The following is a 13,768-nucleotide window of genomic DNA, read 5'->3' as shown; positions in this document are numbered from 1 at the left end:
CCCTAGTTGTGAAAACAAAAATGTCTCTAGACTTTGACAAATGTTCTCTGAAAGGTAAAACTGCCCCTCATTGAGAATCACTGCACTCAAGGTTTCTGGAAAAGAAAAGAAAATTTGAGTACTAGCAGAGCGTGTGGTGCATCATGCATATCCAGTGAAGGCCAGTTTCCTTTTCCTGCTTTCTGCCATCATCCTCATCACCATTTTTTCACCTTCAACATCCCCAGAATATAAGATACTCTTCTTGGGGCCCCTTCCTGGAGCCTCTTTCCCAAGTGCCCTCACAGGAAGTAAGCTGTGTGACTCAAGGAAATAAGACTGTAAAATCTCTTCTCATACCTGTGATCTTCAGAAACCTCAACAGCCTCAGCCCATCAACCACAGGATCTTACTACTGGCCCCAGTCAGGGCCCCTATCCCAATCTACCTCCAGCCCTATCTGATTTTTAGGTGAATTTCTTGCCCAGTGACAAGAGTCCAGTGATCTGACATCAATACTTCAAAAATATCATTAGAAACTGATAAAATAGGGGATCCCTGGGTGGAGCAGCGGTTTGGCGCCTGCCTTTGGCCCAGGGTGCGATCCCGGAGACCCGGGATCGAATCCCACGTCGGGCTCCCGGTGCATGGAGCCTACTTCTCCCTCTGCCTCTCTCTCTCTCTCTCTCTCTCTCTCTGTGGCTATAATAAAAATAAAATAAAATAAAAAGAAACTGATAAAATAAACGTGTATATCAAGACCCACAAGATGGAAGCCCCACTGCCAGTGGCCTGGCCCATGTCACAAAATCTAAACCTAAGTCAGCCTGTGCTTACAGGAAACACCTGTCAAGGAAATCTCACATACACCAATCACAATCTTCCAACTCAGCTTTAGCTAACTTACCTTATCCTAGGACATAGGACCTGCTGGCCTTATAGGGAAATCCCCAACCTTCTAGCTGATCAAGTCATTTCCTAATTGCCTCCTCTAATACTCTATAAAACTCACTTTTCCACCAAATCCCTCAGGAAGAATGCTCCACTGTTTGTGAGGCACTTCCCAATCCATGGACAGTTTTCCCTTAAATAAAGGACATCAAATTTCTTATTAATTTGTTTCAGTTTGGGGGCACCTCGGTGGCTCAGTGGTTGAGAGTCTGCCTATGGCTCAGGTCATGATCCCGGGGATTGAGGCCTGCATGGGGTCCCCGCAGGAAGCTTGCTTCTCCCTCTGCCTATATGTTTGTCTCTCTCTCTCTCTCTTTCTCTCTCATAAATAAATTAAATGTTTTAAAATTTGTTTTAGTTTTGTCATTTGACAGTTTTGGCAATGAGGATGGGATCCCAAGACTATTGCTGAAGATTCTGGGATTGGTGCCTAGATGCCTGTGAGGGTCCCCCCAGAGCCATTTTGGTTTGCTACCTCTTTGGCTGCTTTCTGGATCTCTGGTAAACTTTTTTTCAGATTGAGCTCTGCCTGTTTCATATGCTGAGCTCAAGTTTGTTTGTTCTAATCCTACCAGGTGGAAACTTGGGGTGTGAGAGACTGGATTTTTCATGATGAGACCTAATGAGTCATAACATTTGGGTTTGGAGCCTACTTTGTCTGCAAAGTACCTTTTAGAGGTACTGACAGGTCTCATGGACTATGCTCAGGCAGCCTGAAACAGTAAATCTGGTTGAAATAGGGAGGATTACTTCAACAAGGGAAAATAATGGGTCCTCCTCAATCAAAAGAAAGCATGATTGCAGCCCTTAGGGACCCATAAGCCTCAAGGCAAGTCCACAGCATAAACAACTGGAGGACATGAGGAAATAAATGAAGACAAGAAATTTGGACTTTTTTGACCAATAACCCATCAAAATCTAAGTAGGCACAAGCCAGAGTATTAAAATTCATTCAAGGGGCACCTGGTTGGTTCAGTCTGTAGAGCATGTGACTCTTGATCTTGGGGTTGTAAATTTGAGCCCCACGTTGCATGTGGAGATTACTTAAAAATAAAATATTTTCTAAAAATAAAATAAAATCCATTCAAGTGTCTGTCACTATAAAGAAATATTTGTGGGGGTGAGGGTGAAGGGGGTGGATATTCTTGTTAAAAGCATAATTGGGGGATCCCTGGGTGGCGCAGCGGTTTGGCGCCTGCCTTTGGCCCAGGGCGCGATCCTGGAGACCCGGGATCAAGTCCCACGTCGGGCTCCCGGTGCATGGAGCCTGCTTCTCCCTCCTCCTTTTTTTTTTTTTTTTTAATTTATTTCTTTTTCTTTTTTTTTTCTTTTTTTTCTCCCTCCTCCTGTGTGTCTGCCTCTCTCTCTCTCTCTCTCTCTCTGTATGACTATCATAAAATAATAATAATAATAATAATAATAATTTCCAGGATGCCTGGGTGGCTCAGTCGCTTAGGCGTTTGACCTTTAAGCGTTCCAGCTCAGGTCATGATCTCAGGGTTATGAGATCAAGCCCCTAGTCAAGCCCCTCGTTGGGCTCTGGGCTCAGTGCAGTCTGCTTGTCCTTCTCCCGACCCCCACTTGCACTCAATCTCTCCTTTCTCTCAAATAAATAAATTAAACCTTAAAAAATATAGTTTCCAAAATCTTTCTGATAACTTAAAATCTTAATGTTATACTAAGATACAGTAAATGATGGGTATTTGTTGACTAGGTCATTTCTAAATAAAATAAAATACTGAAATATTAATTACTGAGCACAGGTTTATTCACTTTGGGTTTCCTTATACAGAGTAAGTAAAAACGTCTGAGTGTATTAGTAAACACAGTTGGTGTCACACTGAAAACATTTACTATGAGGAAGAATACACTGCTAGAAACTATGAAATGTTTTTGTGAATTTACCAATTCACAGAATGCTAGTCTAAAAGTCCCCAATTGTTGGGCCACCTGGGTGGCTCAGTGGTTGAACATCTGCCTTTGGCTCAGGTTGTGACCCCGGGGTCCTGGGATCAAGTCCCACATCGGGCTCCCCACAGGAAGCCTGCTTCTCCCCCTGCCTAGGTCTCTGCCTTTCTCTCTCTGTATCTCTCATGAATAAATAATTTAGGAAAAAGAAAGAGAGAGAGGTTGAGGATGTGGGGTGGTATATGCAAGACAGCAGGCTGAGAGCACATGATCAGGGATGGGGGTCAGTATGTGTTCAGCTTCTGATCATGGGTAGGGAAGAGGATGTGCGGGGGTAGAGGGTATGATCTCGTAAGCATTCTGTTCCTATCAGGGCTTCGCTCGCCTGGCAGCTGGAATGTTCTCAGTCATTGCAAAACATCCTACTTAAATTTTCATCATTGCCTCAAGAAAGTAAAATAAGAAATAAGCACAATGGGCTTTAGTTAGAGCATGAGTTAAGTGGTTTGTTTATTCCTTGTTTTAACTTTTGGCATCTGCTATTGAGCAAGAAGCTTCTCTAACACTTTAGCAAAAGTGAGACTCAGAAGGAACACTATTTTTCTTAAGCTTTTATTCATTTATTCATGAAAGACACACACACAGAACGAGAGAGAGAGAGAGAGGCAGAAACACAGGCAGAGGGAAAAGCAGGCTCCATGCAGGGAGCCTGACACGGGACTCGATCCTGGGACTCGATCCCGGGACTCCAGGATCCTGCACTGGGCCGAAGACAGACGCTCAATTGCTGAGCCACCCAGGGATCCCCAGAAAGAAGACTATTAAGAATTGTTGACCACTGACACTGCTGCCAAATTATAAAGTGTTGAAATTTGAGTGTGTATTTCACAACTGAGGAAGGCTCCACCTGACATCTGGTCCTATACAAATGCCAGAGACATCAAAATCAAGCTTATTAGAATGAGAAGATGCTGACATCATGAAGTAGACTGCTTCTAATCCAAGACATTGGCATAAGAATCCTGGTCCTTTCCCCTCTCATCAAGAACCCCATTCACCCCTTTGTAACCTGTTTTGGCCTCCTTCTTCCTCTTTCTGACTCTTGGAAACAAAATGCTATCATCTTTATTTCTGGAGCTCTTGCAAACAGGGAAACCTATATGATTATTGGGTTTGTCACCAAAGACTACACTTGGGGGATCCCTGGGTGGCGCAGCGGTTTGGCGCCTGCCTTTGGCCCAGGGCGTGATCCTGGAGACCCGGGATCGAATCCCATATCAGGCTCCCGATGCATGGAGCCTGCTTCTCCCTCTGCCTGTGTCTCTGCCTCTCTCTCTCTCTCTGTGACTATCATAAGTAAATAAATAAAAATTAAAAAAAAAAAAAGACTACACTTGGTCCATGATGCTGGTGATCCTTTAGTTCTGCCCATTACAAACTTCTCCCTCATTTCCAACGGTCCAGTTTAGTGGGCCAAGTTCAAACTCCCTGAAATAAAGGACATAACACTTGTTCCTTCATTGTCATTTAACAAAACAAAAACATAGAGCGATATATAATGAACACGTTAAAAGACCAAAATTAATAGTTACTATGTAAGCATATGGATGCTTACTTTAGAGGAGGCATTTTTTATATATATTACCTCTAATACAACAATTTCAGAAGGTAAACTATATCCATCCTCATTTGCACATGAGGCAACAGTTAAAAGATAAACTGGGGCATATTTTTAAAAATTTTTAAGAGTTTATTTGAGCAAAAATCAATTTCTATTGGGAATCTGGAAGTGGTTAGGAGCAGTCCACCAACAGAAGCTTAGGAAAAGATTTTTATAGAGAAAAGTTGGAAGCAGATCAAAGGAATCATTTTGTTGGCTATAGCTTAAGCACTTCACTTATTTGCACTTATTTGCAAAAGCCTTGTTGGCTGTGATTTGTTGTGAAGGGGAGCAGAATGTGCCACCCCAAATATGCCTCTTTGACATAAGAATGATCTCAAGCAGGTTGTTTTTAAGTAACTGCAGACAAAAGAGAAGTTCTGAAAACCAAGTAGGAATTACCCTTTTGTAAGGGACATTTACATTTATAAGGAAATCTCCATTTTTTTTTAAATTTTTATTTATTTATGATAGTAACAGAGAGAGAGAGAGAGAGAGAGGAAGAGACACAGGCAGAGGGAGAAGCAGGCTCCATGCACCGGGAGCCCGACGTCTCCAGGATCGCGCCCTGGGCCAAAGGCAGGCGCCAAACCGCTGCGCCACCCAGGGATCCCGAAATCTCCATTTTTAAGGGAGTTTCGCTCCTGGGGCCAGATTGAGAAGGATGACTCTGAATCACCATAAACTCTTATCAATGGAAAAGGCATAGATTTAAATCAATATAAGAATTATACCTTTTACTGTGCTTTTCCTAATAACCTCTTACAACCGGTTCCCCCTTCTCCCTCCAAAAAATTAGTTTTTCTTTTGTCTTTAGCTGAAGATAGTATTTAAGTGATGGCTTGGGCCATTTGGGGGAGTCACTCAGTTTTCCTGGATATTTCCCATGTATACAGGAGGTATTCATATTATTTACATTATGTTTGGTTTTCCCCTTTATTCTGTCTTTTGTTACTGAGGAGACCGGAAGTGTTTCAGCCCAAATCCTCAAAGGGTAGGAGGAAAATTATTTCCTGTAGAGAGACCAAAAGGAAGTCTCTCTACAGAAATAAGAGTCTCTCTTTCCCATCACAGCTGGGAGAAAACTAAAGAACAAATGCAAAGAGATATTTCTAAAAGAAAATGGATACCAGTATAGAGGCACACTATTTATTGAAACTTAAATATGATGAGAAAGACTTCTCTGAAAGAGACAACTTGAGTTAAAATGTGTTTGTCTGGAAATAGGAAAGGTATGATGATTTAAAAATCAGGAAAGCCCACTGATCCGCCGCTCATTTGGGAAAAACCTAATTACATGCATGGACTTTGGAGACAGACAAACCCAGATCAAGAACCTCACCCTTACCAGCTGTGTAATCTTAGATCCATCTTTTTATTTTCATTTTTTTAAAGATTTTATTTATTTATTCATGATAGACACAGAGAGAGAGAGAGAGAGAGAGAGGCAGAGGGAGAAGCAGGCTCCATGCAGGGAGCCCGACGTGGGACTCAATCACGGGATTCCAGGATCACGCCCTGGGTCAAAGGCAGGCCCTGAACCGCTGAGCCACCCAGGGATCCCCAAGATCCATCTTTTTAAAACTCTGTTGTTTCATCTTTTAAATGGAGGTTACATTAGCACTTACCTTATAAAGTTCTTAAAGTTAAATCAGAAAATCTACAAATAATGTTATTAAAAAAAAAACAAAATTCAACTGAGTAAATTTTGAGGATCTTATTGGTTCTACTCAATGATTCCTTAATTGGGCAGCATCCAATCTAGCACAAAGAAAAGAGCTCCGAGGAGCTGTCCAAAAATGCAAATTTTATAGGCAGAAGGGAGCAGAGACAAGGAAGTTATAATAAGGCCTAAAAGCAGATTGGTTCGGGCAAGATTACTTTTCCTTTAGGGGATGACTGAGGTCTGTCAAGCAGATTACCTAATTTATGCAGATTAGGCGAATAGTGATTGGTTTAAGATTCCATTTCTGGAAGAGCCAAAACTGAAATTAAGTCTCAGTTTGATGACGTGGGGTTTAGCGCGAGTGATTCCATTTTGGGTTTGTCATCTTCTTCCTAACAATGCTTACCGCAGAACCTAGCCTACAAACTTAGTCTTCATTATTACTGTCATTAGAAGACCAGGAGAATCTCATCTACTGCTTCCAGTGGGAACATTGTTTATGGACTTCGTTTGGAAAGGGCCAATCAATGTTATGAGCAACAATGGTTCCAGCTCAGATATTCTCAGATTCTAGCCACTTGATTCAGGAGGTGCTCTTTTCTTTTTTTTTTTCTGCTCGATTGGGTTTTGTTTCTCTTCCTCTTAACACCCTGACCGCCCTTTTAGTGGATTCCCGTGATTGTTTAATCAGTTCTCTCTAGGGTTTCCTCATTACAGCCACTTCCTCAAGAGCCGCCCAAGACAACACTACAATCATCAGCTGCTCCCAAAAGAAGAGGAAGTCAGGGAGATAAGACAACTACAGAAGGGAAGAAAGGAGAAAGAATGATTGAGTTATGGAGGCTCTGGTTTGAGGCATCTCATCCAGGTCCTACACCGGTATCACCACTTGAGCCTGGAAACTTTCTCTGGGAATTCATGTGTGTGTTAAAGCATTGTCTTCTTTAACAACGCTTTAGAAATGCAAATCCCCTAAACTATGTGGGTCATTAACTTCAGAGTACCCATTTGTTTACCAGTCACCCTTTCTCAGAACTGCAGAGTACTAAGAATTTTGATAAGAGGAGAGAGAAATAATATGACAGAAGGGCTATTTCCCAGGAGGCCAAGACCCATGACAAAGTGAGAGGCTTAGACAACAAAAGACTATTTATCTCCAAGGACCTAAGTTAGGAAGGGAAAGGTGAGACCTGATTTTAGACCTACCTTTACCACTCTATGGTCTTGGGCAAGGTATTTTGCTCCTCTGGACCTCAGTAAAATGAGGAGGACAGACAGGATGCTCTTTATCAGATATGACTTTTGCAAATATTTTCTCCCAGTCTGTGACTTGTCTTCTGATTCTCTTGACATCATCTGCAGAGCAGAAGTTACCAATTATAATAAAGCCTCGCTTATCAATTATTTCTTTAATGAATCATACTTCTGATGTTGTATGTAAAAAATCGTTGTCATATCCACAGTTATCTAGAGTTTTCTCCTTTGTTATCTTCTGGGAGTTTTATAGTTCTGCATTTTACATTTAGGTCTATGATCCATTTTGAATTAATTTTTTGTGAAGGGTTTAAGGTTGGGGGCTAGATTCACTTCTTTGTATGTGGATGTCCAGTTGTTCCAGCACCATATGTTGAAAAGACTCTCTTTTCTCCATTAGATGGCTTTTGCTTTTTTTTGTCAAAAAGTCAGTTGAGTATATTTATGTGGGTTTATTTCTGGGTTCTCTATTCTGTTCCATTGATTTATTTGTCCATTCTTTTGCCATAACCAAGTGTTCCGTAAGTTTTCTTGTTCGGGGGTGCCCGAGTGGCTCAATTGGTTAGGTGTCCAAATCTTGATTTTGACTCAGGTCATGATCTTGGGGCCATGAGATCAAGCCCTGTGTGTAAAGCAGGAGAGCTAGGTTCTTGTCTCATGGAGTCAAAGAATGAACCTCGTGGACAAAGGAGAGGGAGTGAAGCGATAGGAGTTTATTAAGCAAGAATACAGAGAAAGTTCTCAGCAGTGAGGGGGTTCCTGACAGGGTTGCCACTGGGGGCTTGTAGGTTTGGTCTTTTATTGAAAGGCAATCAAGGAACCTATATTATTTTAACATATCTATTGCTATCACCATCAAGTGAATGAGGGCTAGGTAGGGTGGGGGGGCTAAGGGAGTGGCTACGTGATCAGGCTCACAGAGATCCCAAAAATGCCAAGGTATAAGTAAACCAGAGATAAGGGAGCAAGCCAGACCACCCTGCCCTAGGTGTGGACGGGGAGGATGTCTTTTTATGACACCCTATGGCCAACAGAGAATAACCTGACCCCAAAGAAGAAGTGTCATTAAAGATGTTATCATCAGTTCTAACTCAAACCAAGACACCATAAGAATCTCAAAGCCACAAGCTTCCCAGTCAATTCTCAATAAAAGGCCAGCCAAAAAGCCATCAGTGGCAACCCTGTCCGGACCCCTCTCACTTCTAAGAGTCTCTCTGTATCCTCACTTAATAAATTTCTATCGCTTTACTCACTCTCCATTGCCCACAAGATTCATTCTTTGACTCTGTGAGACAAGACGAGCTCTCCTGTATCATTCTGGTGCTGAAACCCAGGATTACTCCCACTGAAGGGTGAGTAAATGTGGACTCTCCTTTCTCTCCTGGGAGAAGTCTCTCCCTTGGATAACCTCTTCTTGTTACAAACAACAAAACCGGCCACCTGGGGGCCAGTTAAACTCAAATAGTATGGCTGCTGGACTCAAGACTCAGGTGACAGGCTTCTGGAGAAAGGTTTGGTCAATCTCTCTTCCCCAAAAGAAGAGAATGTTGGCCTAACCCTACCCAGTTCTGCTTTCTATTTTTTGGCTTTTCTTCAATGGCTTTCTCTCGCCTCAGGGACTTTGCCTATAGTAGGGCCCTTCCAATCTCTGATGGTCAGTATATCCTTTTATTTAAAAAAATCTTGTTTTAAATTTTTTTGGCCCATAATCAAAACTTTATTGAAAAACTGACACTGTTGTAAACCTTACAAAATTAAACATAATTACATTATCTTGGTAGATTAACTGGAATTACTGAACTAATAACGCTTTCTGCGATGTAACACAAATTCAAGAGGTTGTGCAGATCATTAGTGTTGCTTTCTTCTAAATGAACAGCCTTCAGTGAGTCTGGCCTTTCCTCCCGTCAGCTGGCACAACACTGTTGTGTCTACACAAAAAACCACCATCTGAGCATGGTTGAAAACCATGGTAATCTTGTAGCAACCTGGACATTTTTCATCCATAAAATAGAAATTTGGGCTTTGAACTAGCCGTTTCTTTTTATGTTTTTTCTTTTCCTCTTCCAAGGATGGATGCAGCAAATCTCTAGCCAGAGGCATGTTGATCCTTTTGCAATCGTAGCCAGTCCCGATCCAGTATGTCCTTTTAATCTGGGATTCGTTTCAGGAAGAATGTTGCCCATGTAGGGACAGGGTTTTCATTTAAAGATGTAGGGATCCCTGGGTGGCGCAGCGGTTTAGCGCCTGCCTTTGGCCCAGGGCACGATCCTGGAGACCCGGGATCGAGTCCCACGTCGGGCTCCCGGTGCATGGAGCCTGCTTCTCCCTCGGCCTATGTCTCTGCCTCTCTCTCTCTGTGACTATCATAAATAAATCAAAAAAATTAAAAAAAAAAATAAAGATGTCTTTTGTGAGAATTGAGGTCAGGAGGGGAATCCTGCCCTCATTTTTGTCACCTGGTAAGACATATGTCTTTCTGTTAGGTGTAAACTAGGTTTAATCACAGCCAGGAATTAAAACTAAAATTATTGGCAAGCAGGATTAGAGCTATCTCTTTATATGACATGTTGGAGGCCACCTGATGTTTCCTGGGCATTTAACTCTTCTTGGAATACTTGGGCGTTAAAGGAGGGAATTACAACTCCCCCAGCCAATTCTTCAACTGGTTGCATTAATGGCTGGAGCTTTAAGGTATTATATAGTCATTACATAGTTGAGGCTTTCTTGTTCCACCAACAAAAATATGGAATTATAATGAGGCTAAGTGTCGGGGTCTGCATCCCTCAGTAGGGCCTTGCTTGCAAATGGGACCTCAGGGGCAGCCCCAGTGGCCCAGCGGTTTAGCGTTGCCTTCAGCCCGGGGTGTGATCCTGGAAACCCAGAATGGAGTCCCTGCATGGAGCCTACTTCTCCCTTTGCCTGTGTCTCTGTCTCTCTGTCTCTCTCTGTCTGTCATGAATAAATAAACAAAATCTTTAAAAAAAACAAAAACAAAAAACAAATGGGACCTCAGGTATTGGAATGGAAAAGCACCAAGGATGAGGCCAGGAAAATCAATTGGCTAATAATCCACCTGAGGCTAGGAATGCAAGCAAACTTACCTGACCAAACAATGAGGGCTCCTGCAGAGAGCTTCAAACAGTAAGGTCAATTATAGGATTCCCTGCTTTGTTTAAGGTTCCTCCGGAGAGTGCACCTAAGGACTGGCAATCCAGCGCTCTGAATGCCCTTTGGTTACCTTGGGGTTTTAGGGTCTTCAAGATGAGGAAAAGGATGGAGATGGGCCCTGGGGGTCACATCCCGGGGAAGCCTCATCCCTAAGCAGCACATGCCTCCCACTGAGAGGCCTTAGGTGTTTCACTTGCTTCCTTGAGCTTCTAAAAAAGAATATCACAATTGAAACTGTTAACCTCTTCAAGCTCTATGATTAGGCCAGACTTTATTTCAGGGAAATCCAGAGAAGACCAGGAGGATTAGGTGGCAGACGGGTAAGAGTGGCTAATTCCCACTAGCCTGATCCTTTCTCATCCCAAGATGTTAGGCTGCTCTTCACTTGGGAGGGCGAACCAAGGGACGCCTTGGTTTAGACAAGAGCTGATATGTTGGGACGCCTTCATAGTCAACCTCCCTATAACAGGTACGGGGTAAAAGACTCCCACCAGGATTTCGAGATGGGAAACAACCCATCCTTGGCAGGGACGCCTCTGGATTGCACTCTGAAAAATTGAAAGAAAAATTGACCCACTGGCGGTTAAAAAGACAGGTACAGGTAAGAAGACTCCTACGAGGATTACCAGGATCACGAGATGGAAAACAAAACCATCCTCCGCAGGGACTTCTGGGTTGGGTACTGCAAAATTGAGTATTTTCCCCTTGTAAAATTTTTCTAGTGTTTTCCGTTAAAAACAGCAAGTTCTTCAAGGCAAGGTAAAATAAGGTGTGACCTTCACGTCAAGGCATGGTCTTTTCAGTTCCCAAGGACTCTCCCCTTTGGGGTACCTTTTAACCCACTGGAAACAATTTGGATTACAAAATTTAGGGAAGGACTGGTCTCCTGTAGCACTTGCATGGCCTCAGTAGGATCTATCAGTTAGATCCTCTGCTGACGTCAGGACCCCCACCTAAGGGCCTCCAGGAGAATGTTTGCCTGAACCTGTTGGCTGGTAAACTCCCTCCTGACATATTGGATAATTATCTAAATAGGCCTCTGAATAAACTCAGGTCGTTGGAGGAAACACAGGGCCTCCCTAGCAAAGAGGACGCTGACTCTCACTGTTCCTCCCTATAGCCACAGGCTACTCTACCTGGACATGGGGAATCTCCCTCATTCATTTCCCAGGTTAACGGTTATAACTAGAGCCAACTGTGGTTAGTCTACCTCAGGACGAGGCGGGGGGCGCTTTGAGGAATATTCTCAAGCAGCTGCCAAAATTCTCTTTGTTTCAGGAAGTTCCCTGTCTTCTCTGGTCTGTCCTGGACTGCCTAATTCCACTCCTTGGTGTTTGCTCATCTGTCCAAGTGGATGAGCTTTAGAACTGGGAATTCTTTTTTTCCACCCTTTTGGCTGCACTTCGCCTCTTCTGTCTCCCCTCCCCCCGCTCCACCTTAGGTGTCGCCTGCAGACACTGCTCACTCCAGATTTCCCCACGGGTGTCTCAGGTAAAAATTGATAAATGGGGAACATACTGACTTTTAAAAGTGGACCCAGGTGAAACATACTCAGTATTTAAAGTACTTTAAGTTTGTTGGTATTTTCAATTATTTATTTATTTTTATTTTTTAAAGTTTGTTGGTTTAATTATGATATAGACATATCTTTAAAGTTATCAGCATTAAATATGAAACTTTTATTGTATTGTTTGCTAAAGGTCAAATAAGCTTGAGTTATCTCTGCAGTTTGTTAGCCAACGATAACTTAAAATGATTTATCTTGTCTGCCTCAAAGTATTCATAGGTAATTGTTAAGATAGCATTCAAATTTTTTGGCAACCTACAACGTTGAAGTGTTGCTTGGATAGTAATTGAGATTCAATTCATTGGACATTTAGGTCTTTTCCAAATAGGATAAAATGCTAAAGCATTAATTACCGGACATAGGTTTGTGCTTTTGACTTATTGCAGAGAAACTAAGGATATTTGAGTTTGTAGGTAAACATGCTTTGTGCTTAATAGATCCATCAATTTGCCATCTAAAGAGTTTTGGTATAAGTGTTCACAAATGGTTACTACTCAGTTTTTACCGGTGACCAAGGTTTCAAAGAGTTAAAATTCTGCTAAATGTAATTAAATCTGATGTAGAATAAGGGAAACTCTGTATGTAGGAAGGTTGGAGATATGAAAGAAAGATAGAAGAATGGGAATGCATTTTTGTTAAGGGTAAAAAAAGGTAATTGTGTCCTACATGAGACTGATTGTTTAAAAAGAAATGGCTTGGGACAAAATCTGCATACAAAAGAAAGTTGTAGAAGGTTTGTGAAGGTAAATCTTTGGAAAAGAATTTTGGATGTGGTCAGGATGGACTAAGATTGAAATGCATGAGTTTTAAAGGTACACAGGTATAACATTAAGTCGCTTTCTCTCTGTTCGAAAAGACAAGTTTTCTCCAATTGTTGGCTGCTCTTGATAAGAAAATGTAAACAGTTGTTTTCTTTTTTTTTTCTGCCCAGAAAAACCAGTTTCTGTGTTTTGCCTTTATCAGGTCTTTAACATCCCTCATCCTATTTAGGCATGTGCTTTAAAACTTTCTACTGTTTTAACGAACTTCCCAAAATTTAAATTGTAAACAGAGTCTTTTTGACTCATTAGGCCTTTTATTGGGTATGTTAAGTTACTCTGACAGTACTGTTAAGCAAATGACAGCCTTAGGTTACATTTGGGTAAATGCTATAATTGCTCTAGAGATGATATGCAATTCCCGAAGTTTTACTACGTTTTTTGTTTTTTTTTTTTTTTTATTTATGATAGGCACACAGTGAGAGAGAGAGAGAGGCAGAGACATAGGCAGAGGGAGAAGCAGGCTCCATGCACCGGGAGCCCGATGTGGGACTCGATCCCGGGTCTCCAGGATCGCGCCCTGGGCCAAAGGCAGGCGCCAAACCGCTGCGCCACCCAGGGATCCCGTTTTACTACGTTTTAATATAATATTTTGATCGTTGAAATATTATGTGCCACAGAAACAACTGAGTTTCCTTGTCAACTGCATCATAATGAACTCACATCAGATTATTAACTGTGTCCATTTCTAAGTTTTTGTCATCTATAATTGTTTTTATTTTCTTGCAAGATGAGTTTCACCTTCAAGAAGGTTTATATAAAGTATCCTTAGGACTAATACAAATTTTTGAGAT

At 42.0% G+C, this 13,768-nt stretch overlaps 1 pseudogene; it reads right to left on the bottom strand.

Moving 5' to 3' along the window:
• Positions 1-9,155: 9,155 nt before the first annotated feature.
• On the bottom strand, positions 9,156-9,521 carry LOC140626804 (small ribosomal subunit protein eS27-like pseudogene; annotated as a pseudogene).
• Between the last annotated feature and the right edge of the window lie 4,247 nt (positions 9,522-13,768).

Source organism: Canis lupus, chromosome 38, assembly GCF_048164855.1.
Source record: "Canis lupus baileyi chromosome 38, mCanLup2.hap1, whole genome shotgun sequence".
NCBI classification, from domain to species: domain Eukaryota; kingdom Metazoa; phylum Chordata; class Mammalia; order Carnivora; family Canidae; genus Canis; species Canis lupus.
This window is presented reverse-complemented; position numbering and strand designations above follow the sequence as displayed.